Here is a 9,733-nt window from a genome sequence, read left to right as displayed (position 1 = left end):
TTGGTTTGCACACCCCCAGCACGGCACTGTACACAAGAGAGGCACGTTGGTTTGCACACTCCCAGCACGGCTCTGTACACAAGGGAGGCACGTTGGTTTGCACACTCCCAGCACGGCTCTGTCCACAAGGGAGGCACGTTGGTTTGCACACCCCCAGAACGGCTCTGTACACAAGGGAGGCACGTTGGTTTGCACACCCCCAGCACGGCTCTGTACACAAGGGAGGCACGTTGGTTTGCACACCCCCAGCACGGCTCTGTCCACAAGGGAGGCACGTTGGTTTGCACACCCCCAGCACGGCTCTGTCCACAAGGGAGGCACGTTGGTTTGCACACTCCCAGCACGGCTCTGTACACAAGGGAGGCACGTTGGTTTGCACACCCCCAGCACGGCTCTGTACACAAGGGAGGCACGTTGGTTTGCACACCCCCAGCACGGCTCTGTCCACAAGGGAGGCACGTTGGTTTGCACACCCCCAGCACGGCTCTGTCCACAAGGGAGGCACGTTGGTTTGCACACCCCCAGCACGGCTCTGTCCACAAGGGAGGCACGTTGGTTTGCACACTCCCAGCACGGCTCTGTCCACAAGGGAGGCACGTTGGTTTGCACACTCCCAGCACGGCTCTGTACACAAGGGAGGCACGTTGGTTTGCACACCCCCAGCACGGCTCTGTACACAAGGGAGGCACGTTGGTTTGCACACCCCCAGAACGGCTCTGTCCACAAGGGAGGCACGTTGGTTTGCACACCCCCAGCACGGCTCTGTACACAAGGGAGGCACGTTGGTTTGCACACCCCCAGCACGGCTCTGTACACAAGGGAGGCACGTGGGTTTGCACACCCCCAGCACGGCTCTGTACACAAGGGAGGCACGTGGGTTTGCACACTCCCAGCACGGCTCTGTACACAAGGGAGGCACGTGGGTTTGCACACTCCCAGCACGGCTCTGTACACAAGGGAGGCACGTTGGTTTGCACACCCCCAGCACGGCTCTGTACACAAGGGAGGCACGTTGGTTTGCACACTCCCAGCACGGCTCTGTACACAAGGGAGGCACTTTGGTTTGCACACCCCCAGCACGGCTCTGTACACAAGGGAGGCACGTTGGTTTGCACACCCCCAGCACGGCTCTGTACACAAGGGAGGCACGTTGGTTTGCACACCCCCAGCACGGCTCTGTCCACAAGGGAGGCACGTTGGTTTGCACACCCCCAGCACGGCTCTGTACACAAGGGAGGCACGTTGGTTTGCACACCCCCAGCACGGCTCTGTACACAAGGGAGGCACGTTGGTTTGCACACCCCCAGCACGGCTCTGTACACAAGGGAGGCACGTTGGTTTGCACACTCCCAGCACGGCTCTGTACACAAGGGAGGCACGTTGGTTTGCACACCCCCAGCACGGCTCTGTACACAAGGGAGGCACGTTGGTTTGCACACCCCCAGAACGGCACTGTACACAAGGGAGGCACGTTGGTTTGCACACTCCCAGCACGGCTCTGTACACAAGGGAGGCACGTTGGTTTGCACACCCCCAGCACGGCTCTGTACACAAGGGAGGCACGTTGGTTTGCACACTCCCAGCACGGCTCTGTACACAAGGGAGGCACGTTGGTTTGCACACCCCCAGCACGGCTCTGTACACAAGGGAGGCACGTTGGTTTGCACACCCCCAGCACGGCTCTGTACACAAGGGAGGCACGTTGGTTTGCACACCCCCAGCACGGCTCTGTACACAAGGGAGGCACGTTGGTTTGCACACCCCCAGCACGGCTCTGTCCACAAGGGAGGCACGTTGGTTTGCACACCCCCAGCACGGCTCTGTCCACAAGGGAGGCACGTTGGTTTGCACACCCCCAGCACGGCTCTGTCCACAAGGGAGGCACGTTGGTTTGCACACCCCCAGCACGGCTCTGTCCACAAGGGAGGCACGTTGGTTTGCACACCCCCAGCACGGCTCTGTCCACAAGGGAGGCACGTTGGTTTGCACACCCCCAGCACGGCTCTGTACACAAGGGAGGCACGTTGGTTTGCACACCCCCAGCACAGCTCTGTCCACAAGGGAGGCACGTTGGTTTGCACACCCCCAGCACGGCACTGTACACAAGGGAGGCACGTTGGTTTGCACACCCCCAGCACGGCTCTGTCCACAAGGGAGGCACGTTGGTTTGCACACCCCCAGCACGGCTCTGTCCACAAGGGAGGCACGTTGGTTTGCACACCCCCAGCACGGCACTGTACACAAGGGAGGCACGTTGGTTTGCACACCCCCAGCACGGCTCTGTACACAAGGGAGGCACGTGGGTTTGCACACTCCCAGCACGGCTCTGTACACAAGGGAGGCACGTGGGTTTGCACACCCCCAGCACGGCTCTGTACACAAGGGAGGCACGTTGGTTTGCACACTCCCAGCACGGCTCTGTACACAAGGGAGGCACGTTGGTTTGCACACCCCCAGCACGGCTCTGTACACAAGGGAGGCACGTTGGTTTGCACACCCCCAGCACGGCTCTGTACACAAGGGAGGCACGTTGGTTTGCACACCCCCAGCACGGCTCTGTACACAAGGGAGGCACGTTGGTTTGCACACCCCCAGCACGGCTCTGTCCACAAGGGAGGCACGTTGGTTTGCACACCCCCAGCACGGCTCTGTCCACAAGGGAGGCACGTTGGTTTGCACACCCCCAGCACGGCTCTGTACACAAGGGAGGCACGTTGGTTTGCACACCCCCAGCACGGCTCTGTACACAAGGGAGGCACGTTGGTTTGCACACTCCCAGCACGGCTCTGTACACAAGGGAGGCACGTTGGTTTGCACACCCCCAGCACGGCACTGTACACAAGGGAGGCACGTTGGTTTGCACACCCCCAGCACGGCTCTGTACACAAGGGAGGCACGTTGGTTTGCACACTCCCAGCACGGCTCTGTACACAAGGGAGGCACGTTGGTTTGCACACTCCCAGCACGGCTCTGTACACAAGGGAGGCACGTTGGTTTGCACACCCCCAGCACGGCACTGTACACAAGGGAGGCACTTTGGTTTGCACACCCCCAGCACGGCTCTGTCCACAAGGGAGGCACGTTGGTTTGCACACCCCCAGCACGGCTCTGTCCACAAGGGAGGCACGTTGGTTTGCACACCCCCAGCACGGCTCTGTCCACAAGGGAGGCACGTTGGTTTGCACACCCCCAGCACGGCTCTGTCCACAAGGGAGGCACGTTGGTTTGCACACCCCCAGCACGGCTCTGTCCACAAGGGAGGCACGTTGGTTTGCACACCCCCAGCACGGCTCTGTCCACAAGGGAGGCACGTTGGTTTGCACACCCCCAGCACGGCTCTGTCCACAAGGGAGGCACGTTGGTTTGCACACCCCCAGCACGGCTCTGTACACAAGGGAGGCACGTTGGTTTGCACACCCCCAGCGCGGCTCTGTACACAAGGGAGGCACGTTGGTTTGCACACCCCCAGCGCGGCTCTGTCCACAAGGGAGGCACGTTGGTTTGCACACTCCCAGCGCGGCTCTGTCCACAAGGGAGGCACGTTGGTTTGCACACCCCCAGCGCGGCTCTGTCCACAAGGGAGGCACGTTGGTTTGCACACCCCCAGCACGGCTCTGTACACAAGGGAGGCACGTTGGTTTGCACACCCCCAGCACGGCTCTGTCCACAAGGGAGGCACGTTGGTTTGCACACTCCCAGCACGGCACTGTACACAAGGGAGGCACGTTGGTTTGCACACCCCCAGCACGGCTCTGTACACAACGGTGGCTCCTGATCAATGCTGATCTGGAAAATAACACCTCGATAGGATGCTCACGTCCCTTGCACATCAAGGTCAATTCTAGAACAGACAATGTCTATGTCAGAGATCTCCGGGCCCCACATTCTACATGGTAAACTTTGACTCGAGCCAGGAGGCCCTCGGAAGGTTTCTGTAGCCAACTCCAACCCAGACAGCAGCGTGTCCACTGAGGGCTCCCCGTCTCCCACGAGCGCAATCACGTCTAAGTGACACTTCCTAACACCCACATGCAGGGCCCCGACCTCTCTCCTCTGCCGTGGTGTCCTTGTGGGTCTCTCAGGGAGACGTCCACGCACGTGGTGAGGCCGTAAAGCGACTCACCTACGTGGCTCACAGAGTCAGATCGGCCATTCTGAGCCCCCTCCTAGACCTGGGAAACGGGAATACGGGAAGAGGCCATGATCTGCCACCAGCCTCCGAGAGGCGGCCGAGTTCAGCCACTCCGCCTGGGAAGGTGGTTTCTGAACAGTGCACCCTAGGTGTCTCATTGCTGACCCTTCAGCATCACCCTGTGACCCTCAGATGCTTTGGGTCTGACCTTCCAAGCCCAGGCCCTCATTCCAGAGGACCTTTCCTCACCAGGCGCAGCCTTTTCGAGACCACCCCATGCCTGTGCAGGCCTTGTCAGGGCCTTTATTGTTTATCTTCAGTGACATTCTCCCAGCTTGTCTCTTACTCCTCTGGGACAAGCCCTCAATCCTGCCCAGGGTGACAACCACCAAATCTGGCACCTCAGAATTAACCCCTGAGGGTAGTCGTGACACCCAGAGACAGTGCCAGCCTGACACTGTCCTGCCTGAGGCGTGCGGAGCGGCAGGTTCGAGGCTATGGCTGGGCCCTGAGTCTGAGGAGGGCAGGCCGGGTGGCCAGCTGGGGCTTCAGCCGCGTCCTGCTTGCGTGGGGACAGGGCTCCACGCCAGGTGAGGGTGCTGCTTTCCAGCCCGTTCCCTCCCCTGCAGAGGGGGCAGCCGGCCTGGCCAGGGCTCGCGGCAGCCGGCAGCAGACTGAGCTGGCCGGAGCCCCCAGGACTCAGGCCCTTTCTCACGCTCTGGCCACAACCCCCAGTCCCGCCGCAGTCCCCTCCGCGGCTGCCCAGCGCGGCTGCCCGTCAGCTGCAGGAGCCCCAAAGCCGCCTGCCCTGGGGGGCCACAGCGTCCGGCTCCCAGCGGCCCCACCCCACATGCTGTTCCTCACCCATGTCTGATTTGTGTCTGACACTGGGAACCTTACGCCTCCTGCCTCGGCCACCCCGCAGGCCCGAGCTCCATGGCAACCCCAGACGGGTCCCTCAGACTCATGAGAACTCCAGAGAGATGTCGGAGCGGCTGCTGCCGTGGAGACCGCCTGCGGTCACCCAGTTGCCACAGCACCGGCCCGAGTCCTGGGGTCAACCTCGGGGCCTTCGCACGGCCTCGTGTGCTCCGAGCTACACTGTGGGTCTCAACGACACGGAAGTCCTGAGCCAAACCCCTGCCTGGCTCTGCAGTGCCACCAGCAAGGCCACTCCCGGCTCTGCCCAGTCCTGCCGGGCCGGCCGCCGTCCCCTGAGACCCTCACGGCACCCCGCACCCCACGGAGCCCTGAGGAGGGGACAGCCGAGGGCTGCGGGAACCGTGGCTTCCCGGAGCAGTGACCCTGTGTGCCGGGGCCTTCACTGGACAAAGAAACGAGGCAAGGACGTGACAGTCCATGTCCGTGGGGCCCTGCGTCCGCCCCGCCCCTCCCCCATCCCTCCCTCTTCTGCTCAGACCCAACTGCTAAGACTCCCTCGGCCCCTCCTCACCCGGCCGCCCGCATCTGGCCACAGCACCCCATAGCCGGCCCTGCCCACGTCACGGTCCCCTCGGCACCCAGCCCTGGGAGAGACACATCCCAACAGGGCTGGAGGAAGAAACACAGTGGCAGTGAAGGAAGCATCCACGAGGGCCCCCTTCTGGCTCCCAGAGGCCCAGAGAGGCCAAGCAACTGGTCCAAAGTGGAACAGCCTGCGGGTGGCAGCCCAAATGTGCACCGAGAGTCCTGCAAGCACCAAGGCCAAGTTCATTCCAAGTCGCTCTCCCGTGGAGGGCGTTTGAGAAGGCCGGGCACTCGCTCGGAAAGAGAGCCAGGAGTCAGTCACCCCCCGGAACGCAGCCTCTGCCACCTGACGGGGTCCCACCAGCCACAGTGACTTCTCCACGGTGACAGGTCTGTGCAGGCCCCACGCCTGGCTTGGGCAGGTCAGCGCTCTCTGGGTCGGAGATGCCACGTGTCGGGGGACCCCCACTGCAAAAGGGCACTCTGGGTCGGAGAGCCCAGGGCCCCTGTGTGGCCCATCCGAGCTGTGCCCAACCCGGCCCTCTGTGGGGACGGCACCCAGGGGCCATGCCAGGGCCGTCTTCACCCTTGAGTTTCCAGCAGGTTCCTGACACAGCTCCTGACCCTGCAAGCTCTCTCGCCACGGGGGAGAAAAGTCTCCCAAGTTGAGAAATCTTTCTCCATCCCTTGCACACGCTTTGCAGTTTTGATGACACCGTGAAAAACTGGACGGGGGACCCGGATCAGGACAGCCCAGCCCTGGACAAGACTGAAAACTACCCACAGAACACGCAGACCCTGGAGTCTGCCGGCACCATCCAGGCTCCTTTCTGTGCCGAAATGCCGCGCTGCCCGGTGTGTAGACGCCTCTGACCCCGGCCAGAGGCCTGGAAAGACAGCGCTGGCTTAAACCCCACACGAAGGGCAGGAGAGTGACCCTTCCCGCCCCTCAATACGAGGCTGCGTCTGAGCCGCGGCCCCTCCTTCCTCCCACCCGTCTCAGATTTCCTGGGAAGAAAAAGGGTTAGTCCCAGAGATAAGTCCGTCCTATAGGCTTTGGGGTGTGGTTTGGGGGTGGAGGAGGCATTGATTCCAGGGGAGAACTCTTCCTTGTGCTCTCTCTTCCCTCCCCCAAACCTCTGTTATGAATCATGGCACTGAAGAAGTGTGAGTTTTCAGAAGAGCAGAAGTCACGTACCTCCCGGCTGTTTCCCACCGTCCTGCTGCAGCCGACACGCGGGGCCGGTGTGCACACGTGTGGGGCAAGGAGGTATCACCGCCTCTCGTGGGCAGGGCCGGCGGCTGCCACAGTCAGTAGCTCCTCACTGCACAAACCACCCACACGCCCGTCCCTCGGCACCAGCCACGCACCACGACGTGGCCGCGCCAAGTCTCTCCAGCACTCACTGGCTCTTTCTGGAAGTGAAGGGATTCTTCTCCCATGGAAAGGTGCCGAGACCCCAGGACTTCTCATGAGCAGCGTTTGGAGAATATCTGCAGAAGGGTCAGTCCCTCAGCTCCAGGCCTGCACGGGGCGTCTGCACAGGCCAGATCACCTGTGTCATGGAAACACACGTGCACCAAGAGGTGCGTTTTACCAGAAGGTTCTGTGAGCGCTGTTCTGTAAATAATATAATTGATTATGGTAAACATCAAAAATATCTAAAACGCAGAACACACAGTACTCAAGGTCAGGGGTGTTCTGACGCCCAGTCCCACGTCCAGCTCAGCCAAGATGCCCGTATCCAACCTGTCCCGTCTGTAGCCGGCAGCCACAGGACACGTTAATGCCACGTGGCTCAGCAACAGACGGGCTTCCAGCAGGGTCAGCCTTGCACGCCCGCCTGCCTCAGGGGTGAAAGCCCATTTCCAGGGAGGCTGCGAACTCCAAAGGAGAGAGAGCTGGGGGAATATCTGGCCCTCACACTGCAACATTTTTCACCCTGTGGAAATGGACGGGAACCTCCCAGACCCTTCCAGAACTCGAAATATCACCCTGGGCTTGTTGGGTGGGAGGCAGCCAAGCCCCCATCATGCTGTAGCTAATTACAAGGCTGTAAGATGGTCTGAACGTGCAAGCTTAGGGCAAAGCCCTGATCCCTCCTTGGCACCTGGCCTGTACAGAACAAGTAGCCATCAGGTGGGCAGGGATGCCCAGGTCTGACTTTGTGGCTCAAACCAGCAAGGTTCCCAAAGGCAGGGGCAGCTGGATCCACATGGTGGCCCATCCCCTAAAAGGGAAGCCAAGCCCCTAGCCCGACCCCCTGCAGCAGGGCTGTTCCTGCTGGGAGGCAGGGCAGCTGGTGGCTGCCCCTCAGGTCTGGAAGGGACTCAGGCCCACCCCAGCTCTCATCCACACCGTCCCTCCCCTTCCCACGCCTGTACATGTCCACCTCTTCCACAGACCTGAGCTGCAACCACTGGTCCCCCCAGGACTCCCTCACCCCTGAACCCACACACCTGATGCTCAACCATGTCCCACGGGGAAACAGCTTCTGAATTAGTGCCTTGCATAGCACCAGTAATTTAGCATGTGCCTCTCCCTCAACCAGCCAGCCCTGGGCATGGGGGCCACAGATGAAATACGCAGTGCCAGGGAGTAGGTGCTCCCTAAATTAATGGAATGAATGAACATGTCTGCAATTATTCCCAAATGTCTTTATAGAAATGACATACCATAAACTTTTAAAATAAAGTAGATCATTTTAAACCTAGTAAATTTCACAAGGAGATACCTAATCAGCATCTACATTTTTCTCATTGTCCTGGCCCCGCCTCTTCCCATCCTGGCCCCACCTCCTCCCTTCTTGGCCCCACCCCTCCATTCTGGACCTGCCTCTTCCCATCCTGGCCCCACCTCCTCCCTTCTTGGCCCTGCCCCTCCATTCTGGCCCCACCTCCTCCCTTCCTGGCTCCGCCCCTCCATCCTGACCCGCCCCCCTTCCCATCCTGGCCCCGCCTCCTCCTAGGGACAGTTGAGCTGAGCTCAGCTGGGCCTTCCAAGGTCACAGACTGAGCCTAAGGTCTTTCTGGTACAGCCCTGGGGCTTGGGGGCTCTGGCCTCAGGGAGCTCCGCAGACAGATTTTCTTCTTTTAATTGAGGTAAAATTCACATACAAAATTGGCCATTTTAACCATTCTACAGTGCACAATCAGTGACATCTGTTCACAGTGCTGTGCACCCATCACCCACCCAAGAACAAGCCCACGCGTCGGCCATGCCTCCCTTCCGTGTGGCCCGTCCCAACGCCCGCTTGCATCCGTGTGTGCGGCACTGCCTGTCCTGGGACGTCCATGTAAAAAGTGTCACATTGGAGGGTCATCCCTGCAGGGGCGCCACTGGCAGAGCAGGTTCCGACGTGTGCACGAACCGCGGCTGTTTGCAGGGCAGCCGTCCACCCGGGGAGGCCGGGCCTGGGCGCCTGGGCCCCGTCGGGGACGCTGAGGGGACCCTGTGCTGGGGCACGCGCACGGCTGACCCCCATGCTGGGCGCTGGTGTCGTTCCTTTTCCAGCGGCCTGCGGCCACCGGACAACCCACCCGGAGAAACACGGCCCATCTCCGAAGAAGAGAGCTGGCCCCGGGTTCCCAAGCCACCACGAAGAATGGCGTATGTGGCAGGACAGGCCAGAATCTCCCAGTGAATGAAGAGCAGAGCTGCATTGGACTTGGCTGTGCAGGAAAATCGCAAAATCTTTCTAACAGGAGTGCGGGACCCTGCCCCTCGGGCCCCAGAGCTGTTCCTTCCTACCTGAGAGCCCGCCAGGCTCTGGGGCTTAGGGGTGACCCCCGGCCAGATACCAGGCCATGGACACCAGCCCCCAGATGCCAGCCTCTTGGACGCCAGCCCCCTGGCCCCGGCTCTCTGGGCAGAGAACAGACTTGGTCCGTCTCCCTCTGACTAGCCCCTCCCCCAGCCCTCACAGAGGGGGCCGAGCTGCCCACGCAGGGAGCCGTGTTTGAAGTCCCCCGAGCCACATGAATAAGCTTTTTGTGCCCCGCCCCCATGCTGGGCTCCCCGGGAAGGTCAAACGGTGCTGAGCAGAAGCAGACTTGGCTTCTGTCCCTGCGATGTGATCGCCAGGCTGCTGGGGTCTCACAGTGGGCAGCAGTGGGTGGCTCGGTGGGGCTGGA

The sequence above is a fragment of the Eulemur rufifrons genome, chromosome 9 (genome assembly GCF_041146395.1).
Source record: "Eulemur rufifrons isolate Redbay chromosome 9, OSU_ERuf_1, whole genome shotgun sequence".
NCBI classification, from domain to species: domain Eukaryota; kingdom Metazoa; phylum Chordata; class Mammalia; order Primates; family Lemuridae; genus Eulemur; species Eulemur rufifrons.
Note: the sequence above shows the minus strand (reverse complement) of the source record.